Genomic DNA, 8,922 nt, shown 5'->3' with positions numbered 1-8,922 from the left:
TACATATACCAACCACTTATGGCTAAGACATGCCAAAATAAGAGAAGATAAGCTTTACATACTTATGCCAAAACATGCCAAAAGAAAGCTTCACATACCTCGTATGGACTTCTCTTCATCACGTTCACGTCGTCATCCTCCAAACCTATTTAACATGAAAAAAAAAGCGAGTATCAACAACCTTAACTTTTCAGTGCCCTCGGTTGCACCTTAGCATTTATGGAACCTATTTCCTTATTCGTCTCCTCGACTATTTCTTTAATTAGTAAAGGCGTTAACGAAAATTGGGCAGCACCTCCCCTATAAAGTGTCGTATCCAAATTTTCAATTACATACCTAATCACTACAGCCGACCAACAACAACACCCTGCAGCATATAAATATAAAACATGGCGACATCATGCAACACATGCTCCAAACAACTTGCTAAAAATTACGACACCAAAATAGGGTTTCTAGTCTTTATTTTGCAAAGCCTTTATTTATACAAAATGAGGGATCGTGTGGCTATTACCAATAGAAAACACACCCCATTTAGAACCCATTTAGGCCCTGCAACAAACCCCCACACACCTGCAGCAGTACACCATAAGCACAACACTTTACTTCGACGACAATTCAACTATAGCGATTTCGATTTAGTTTATTTCGAACGTCAAGTATCTCTATGATGTTTTCACATTTCCATCTACTTAAACAACATATAATACACTTAATACCAACAACATAACCTCCAAATTGAAATTAAAGACCTTACCTTACCTGAAATTGGCCAAAACTTGCCAACACTATCAAAACGTGAATTCTGGACAGCCTACTGTCTTGTATTGTCGCTTAGTTTTGAAGGGGTAATTGAGGGAAAAAGAATTTGTAGCCTCAATGAAAGTTATAGACAAGTGTCTCATGGTCACATAAAATTTTGAATCACCCCTACAGAAATTGTTTACAAAAAGATATGCCCAAAATACCAACAGCATTCCGTGTAGGATTTCCCAAACAAAAATCTGGGCAGAACCTCCCCCATACTTCATCACCCTTTTTTCGAGTAGATAAAAGCCAAAATGGATTTTATAGGCTAAATTAAAGTTATACAAATATCAAATATATTTCCAAAACATCTTGAATCACATGAAATGAAGCCTTACACAAGGAGTTATACTTGTATTACTAACAGAAGTTTAATTCAAAAACAGGTCTGTTCCCTAGCGTTTTCTCTCTTTCTTTCTCTCACGTTTTCTCTCTTGTTCTTGGCTGAAATTTGGATGATAATCATATTATGAGCCATATAACACACATATATACACCTCCATGTTGTTGAGGAATGCCGTAAATAATTAATTCACGGAGAGAAAATTGGAAACTTATCTTAGTTTCTCTTAAACCGTGGCTGCTCTATTTTCTCTCTATGTTTGCTGAAATTTTGGATGAAGAATGAGTTAATAGTCATCATAAGACATATATATGTACCTCTTTAGAAGGTGTCACATGGCAGTCCCCTAGGGGTGACACGTGGCAGCCTCCTAGGGTGCCACCTCAACCCATACGGCCAATCACATGCTGCCATATGGCAGTGGGATCCAGCCCAAGCTGCTGCATCACCTACTTAAGCCTAAGTAGGTGCATCACCTACTTTTCCAAGTAGGTGCACCACCAACTTGCTTCGAGTAGGCGCGTCGTTTTCTTATTTCCCTTTCGTAGGTCCATAATCTCGTCTTACTTCAAGAGCCTATGCATTCCTTGCTACTTAAGCTCGACGTATACTCAAGTAGATTAATTACGTAGGACATCCAATTTGGTAGATTACGCAAGTAGATCGAGTCCTACGACTCATTACTTGGCCTCCAACTCCTTCTGAATTCTTATAACCCTATTTTCAATCTTCCCTATTATGGGGTATCTCATTCTCCTTCCCTTAGAGTTATTTGATAGCATGGTACACAATCTAAGTCATGTGGCAAATTTTAAGAAGCTTAAGAAAGCGTTCTGAAGTACCAAAGTACGGGGCATAACAAATCTACTTAACATGGTAGACTCTACCCCGCTAAGCGGGTCATGCATATGCTATATGTGGATCCACTAACTAGGCCATGAAAGCAATCCTACGGTGGCAAGTAGTTATGAGACAAGAGACTTTATATAAGGACCCTGTAGTTTGAGCCCCCACCTCAAGTCCACATTCGGTGTTAAGTCAAATCCCACGGAATACATAAATAGCATAAAAATCATAATTTCATATATCATAGTCATTATCATAGGTTTGAAATCATGGAGTAGCTCATTTTTCATAACATATGTGTAAAGTGAGAATTGTACTTTCATCATTATAATCATATTTATATAATTCACATCGTAGGGCCTTAGGTCACCATATAGGGCCTTAAGTCACCTTACTTCATAACTTGCATGAAATTCATACCTTGAACTTATAGTAGAACTCAATTGCATAATCAATTGACTTTGAAAACATGTAATTGACTTGAAAACATGCATGATCATAAACTTTATATCATCCCATACATAATTCATATAGATAATATCATTAGAAAGTATAATTGAAAATACTCATAATTTTCATCATGAATCCTAGAGATCAAAATAGGAGAATTCATGGAAACACTCTTCAATTTAATGCAATAACCATCAATTTATATCAAAATAGACTCATGACCATTCTTTGAATCAAAATTCATGCAATAGGAATAGAGATCATAGAACCCATAAAATACCAAACTTTAATTTGATAGAAAACCTTGAGAAATTGATTGGGCTTCATGGATGAAAGAATCTATGAATCAATACCCACAAACCTTAAGTGAGAACACCAAAGAATTTGGAAGAACTTGAGAGTTTTGATGGAGAGCTTGATTGAATTTACTTGAAGTCTTCAATGGAGTCCTTGAGAGTCTTTTGTTGAGAGAGAAATATTTTAGTAGGGGAATTATAGAAGATGAATAGAATTAGAGGGTTTAGGTTAATTTATAGAGTTGAATTGGGTCCTAAAAACATCTAAGTTTATTAGCTAACAATTTCATTAAGGTCTAAAATGCCCTAACTAAAAATCCAACTCGGCCAGAAAACCCTTGCCAGGTCTACGATGCGGACTTGTCGTTGACTTTTCTGTTTTGTGCAGTTTCTTGAGAAATCTATCTTTCGATCTATGATTCCTAAAAATCCACCAAAACTATTTTCATGCAGGTTTTGACCCCCTAATTGATATTTCGAACTCAGATTTTCCAAAAAGATTAAGGATAAGGCGTTACATGCGCGACCTAATTCCAAGGCATTCTTAGGTCACTTATGAGCATTTTTGAGGGATGTTACAATATCTTCTCCTTGGGAATATTCGTTCTCGAATGAGATTCAACTAATATGGGAAGGACATGGAAAAAGGACTAACAACCCAACATGATTATGAGGACACTTCAAAAAATGCATAGAACATGTAAACTTCATACTTAACATAAAACATAATCTTTGAGAAAATCATTTTCATTAATCATGCATGCATATGAATGACATATGGAACTGAAACATAGGATTTTAATTGATTTGATCATGAATAAATTAGTACCTTTAGGCTCGAGTGAAAGGAAAGAGATACGGATAATGCTTCATCATATCTAATTCTGCTTCCCACGTAGCACTCCCTGCTTGTTGATTCCTCCATAACACTTTGACGGATGCAACGTCTTTATTTCTTTACCTCTTCACTTGCCGGTCTAAAATATCAATTGGGACATCCTCATAAGTCAAATTCTCTTCAATACTTACATTCTCCATTGATACAATAGAATTTGGATCACCCACAAACTTCCTCAACATTGACACGTGAAATACCAGATGAACCAAAGCTAACTCAAGTGGCAAGTCTAACTCATATGCTACTTTGCCAATGCGCTTCAATATCCTATAAGGTCCTATATATCTAGGGCTTAACTTCCCTTTCTTACCAAACCGCATTACCCCTTTCATAGGTAAAATCTTTAAATACACCATATCATTCACATCAAATTCAAGCTCTCTCTTCCTAGTGTCCGAATAAGACTTTTGATGACTTTGAGCCATTTTCAATCTTTCTCTTATGAGCCTTACTTTCTCCATTGAATCAATTACGAAATTTAGACCAATCAAGGCCATCTCACCTACTTCAAACCACCCTACTAGAGACCTACATCTTCTCCCATACAAGGCTTCAAAAGGAGCCATTTGGATGCTATAGTGATAACTATTATTGTAGGCAAACTCAATCAATAGCAAATGGTCATCCCAACTTCCTCTAAGATAAATGACACATGCTCTTAACATATCCTCCAAGGTTTGAATTGTTCTTTCGGCTTGTCCATCGGTTTGAGGATGGAAAATGGTACTTAACTTGACTTTAGTACCAAGACCTTTCTGAAATGACTTCTAAAAATGTGAACTAAATTGAGTATCTCTATCCGATATAAACGAAAAGGGGGCTCCAACCAAGACTCTTATACATATCATAAGCATACATAAGGTAAAGTAAAATCGGAAATATCATAAGAGAGTCTAAATCATGAATAGTAAATGAAGAATATCACATGACAACATAGCCTAGAAACATTTGTCCAACTAGATGCCTCTAATCATGAGCATGGGCAGGGGTAAGACATGTCCCTACCTCAATGAGCAGTCCCCGATAAATGAGGACTCACCACAAACACCATCGGATAGGAAAGCTTAACTAGCCACGTGGATGAATATGATCTTCAATCTCAACCCCTACACTATGAGACAATTTAGGCAATGAGTATGCATTAGTACATTGGAATGTACTAAGTATGAGGGCATGACATGCAACATAAATCATGGATGCAATGGTCGAGTAAGACACATGATAAGATGAGATGAGTAAAGTCATGAGAAAATCATAATGGCCAAAGCATTAGAAAAGCATAATTTAGATCGTGAACATACATATGAGGTCGTACATATGTGGGATAGGAACTATAACCGACAATAATACCATGCATGCTATAAAATGTAATCCCGTTGTATCCCCATACAATGAATAAAAATGGGAATCCACTTGCCAAGGTAGACTCTACCCCCACCAGGTGGGTCATTTATATGCTATATGTGGATCCATAGCTAGGCCATGAAGGCAACTTATGGTGGCACGTAGTTTAAGAGATATGAGGTTTCTACTAGGGCTTTTGGTAGGGGCCCCCAACTCAAGTCCACTCGGTGCTAAGTCAAATCCCGCGGAATACATATATAGCATAGAAATCATAATTACATATATCATAGTTATGATCATAGATTTAAAATTATAGAGTAGCTCATTTTCATAACATACTTGTAATGTGAGAATTTTCCTTTCATCATTATAATCATATTTTCATAATTCATATAGTTAAATCCTAGGTCACCACATAGGGCCCTAAGTCACCTTATTTCATAACTTGCATGAAATTCATACCTTGAACTTAGAGTAAAACTCAATTCCATAATCAAGTGACTTGAAAATCATGAAATTTACTTGGAAACATTCATGATCATATACTTTCTATCAGCCCATACATAATTCATGAAGATGATATCATTAGAAAGTATAATTGAAAATACTCATAATTTACATCATGAACCCTAGAGATCAATATAGGAGAATTCATGAAAAAACTCCTCAATTCAATTCAATAACCATCAATTTATATCAAAATAGACTCATAATCATAATTCATGCAATTGGACTAGAGATTATAATACCCATAAAATACCATACTTTAATTTGATAGAAAACTTGAAAAAATGATTGTGCTTCATGGATGAAAGAATCCATCAATCAATACTCACATACCTTAAGTGATAAAACCAAATAATTTGGAAGAACTTGAGAGTTTTGAGTGAATTTACTTGAAGTCTTCAATGGAGTCCTTGAGAGTCTTTTGTAGAGAGAAAAATATTTAAGTAGGTGAATTGTAGAAGAATGAATAGAATTAGACGTTTAGGTTAATTTATAGAGCTGAATTAGGTCGTAAAAATGTCTAGGTTCATTAACTAACAATTAGAAAAAAATCTAAAGTGACTTGACTAAAAAAACCTAAATTTGGACAAAAATCATTGCCCAAGTCCGCAATGTGGAGGTGTTCCCTAATAGGCAAATTTTAAGCGAATGAGCTTTTGACCAGATTTTAACTAGGAAAAAATTGCACTGAATGGGAGAAAGTCCGCGACGCGGACTTGCCGCGCACTTTACTATTTTGCGTAGTTTCTTTGAAAAGTCTATCTTTCGATAAACGGGTCATAAAAATCCACCAAGACCATTTTCTCGCATGTTTTTACCCCTTGATCGATATTTCAGACTCGAATTTGCCAAAAAGATTAAGGATAATGCACTACGTGAGCGGCCTATTCCCAAGGCATTCGTAAGGCACTTGTGAGCATTTTGAGGATTGTTACAAACTCAATATGGCTAAGTATTTGATAATAATGTGATGATAGATGATACACCACAAAAAGGGATACCTATGCATAGGCCAAAGTGTCCTCCCCTATTTCCTCAAAGACTGATAAAGAAAGCTAAAGGTGAAGCTTGAGAACGAGAAGTTGATACTAGAAAAGAAAAACAAGGAAAAAGAAACTCCAGTGTTACCCATGTCTAGGCCTAAGTGTTATCCTCCCCCTCCACAAAAACTTATAAAGAAAGCTGAGGATGAAAAATTAGAAAAAGACTGGTGAAAATAACAGAGTTGAAACTCTTGAAGAAAAAGAGGAGTTGATTTTGAAAGAAAAGAGTAAGGAACGAGATACTTTAATCAAATCAATGCATATTCCTAAGTGTCATTCACCCTTCCCAAAAAAGATGAAAGAAGAACAAAGATGAGGCTAGTTTCAAAAAGTTCATTGATAAATTCAAGAAATTACATATAAAGATATACTGAAATATGAAAAATATCTACAAAAGGTGGCATGCAAAAGGCGTCTAGGAGATTGTGAGATGGTTGCACTTACAGAGGAGTGCATTTTGAGAGTCTTGAACAAGGTTCCTACAAATCTTGAGGATCCATGGAGCTTCACACTCCCTATACAAATTGGTAGAAGTAATGTTACACATGCACTATGTGATGTAGGGGAAAGTATCAATCTAATTCCCCTATAGGTGTTCAAGACACTTTATTTAGGAGGGCCACGTTCGACCAAAATCATTTTATTACTACCAGACAAGTCTCGTGTTGCTTCAGATGAGATAGTTGAGGATGTGCTCATCAGAGTGGGTATGTTTGTAATTCTTGTTAATTTGTAATTCTTAATTTTGATGATGATGCTAGGTTGCCTATAATATTAAGGTGTCCTTTCTTAGATACTGGATGTCATGACCCGGCTTAGGTCCTAGTCATAACATGGCGATTGAAACCCCAAAGGATCCCAACCAAGCCTCTTAGCATACATTGCATTCATAAGGTAAGATAAAATATTATAAAAATAAGCGGAAGATAATCTCAAACATGGAAGTCTAGAAATGGAAATGAAATCTCAAGATAATCATATGTCCAAATGGACTACATCAACTATAAGTCTAAACATGTCTCTATCATACTAACATATAAGGGGCATAGAACAAGACACTAGCTCTCCAAACAAGAAAAGAACGTCTCAAAATATCATCATAGTCTAGAAGTAGCAAGGGGAGAAATAAGCTCAATAGGTAATCCCCAATAATGAGGGCTTACCTAATCAAGTGAACATGTCTTCTATCCACGAGAGTGTGTAGGGTGATTGTTGAGTCCTACATTATAACGCAATATAGGCAACCAAAGTATGCATTAGTACTTTGAATGTACTAAGTATGTAGGAATGCAATGCATGACATAAAATCAATGATGTAAAGATCAAGGTTAGAACACATGATAAGTAAACCATTTATAAGTAATAGTGAATCATGAGTAAGGCTAATGTCATTTAAAACCATAATACACCCTTATGAAAGGAGCTTGTAAAATGCATAAATAGTCATGAGTCATTATGAGGAATCATAAAAGAGCTTGCAAGTTCATAAGTAGTAGTAAGGACCTTAAGTCGTGTTGAGATTCATAAAAATTATGAGTGAGAAAACATAATTTGCGTTGTGAGAAACATATTAGCCATAATAAAAAATATCTTAAACCTTAAAAGAGGGACCTTGTACCTTTGTGAGAGCAACCGTTAATAAACCATGTGAGCCATAACATTTAGTCCTGATGTTACCCCTACATTGGAGGAAAGGGGTAGATTACTTGCCAAGGTAAACTCTTATATGCCTAAGTGGATCCACTAAGCTACATGAAGGATCAAGCCTCTACTATGGCTGACCCTTAAAGGAATCGATCCACTACTACGGATGATCATTTATCCTATGGTGGTACGTAGTTATGGGACAATGAGATCTTTCTACAGGTCTCTTGCCTCAACTACGGGAAAGAATGCCTATCCCAAGGTCCACTCAGTGCTAGGTAAGCTCTCAACAGAATATCATACATAGTATATCATAAGTTTGTCATAAATTCAACATCATGTGGGAGGGGCCATATCTACTACCCGTCCACCATTCATAAAAATATAATCATAGAATAGTTTATTTCATAACATATGTGTAATGTAGGTATTGTCCTTCCACATTACAAATCATACATACATAGTTCATATCATTATGCCTTAGGTCACCACATAGGACCCTAAGTTACCTTTTCCATAATTTGCATGAAAATCATAATTTGAAACATACTCATAATTCGTGATCATAATTCATACTTGAAAATATGGTGAAAACTTGAATACAAGATCAATTAACTTGGAAATTATGAGATTAACTTAAAAACATGCATGATCATATACTTTTTATCAATCCACACATATTTTTTGAAGATGACATCAATTTAAAACATAATTGGATGTATCAATAATCCATATCATAACCCT

This window comes from Solanum dulcamara, chromosome 6, assembly GCF_947179165.1.
Source record: "Solanum dulcamara chromosome 6, daSolDulc1.2, whole genome shotgun sequence".
Classification (NCBI taxonomy): Eukaryota; Viridiplantae; Streptophyta; class Magnoliopsida; order Solanales; family Solanaceae; genus Solanum; species Solanum dulcamara.
The sequence above is the reverse complement of the archived record's forward strand: the minus strand, read 5'-3'. Positions refer to the sequence as shown.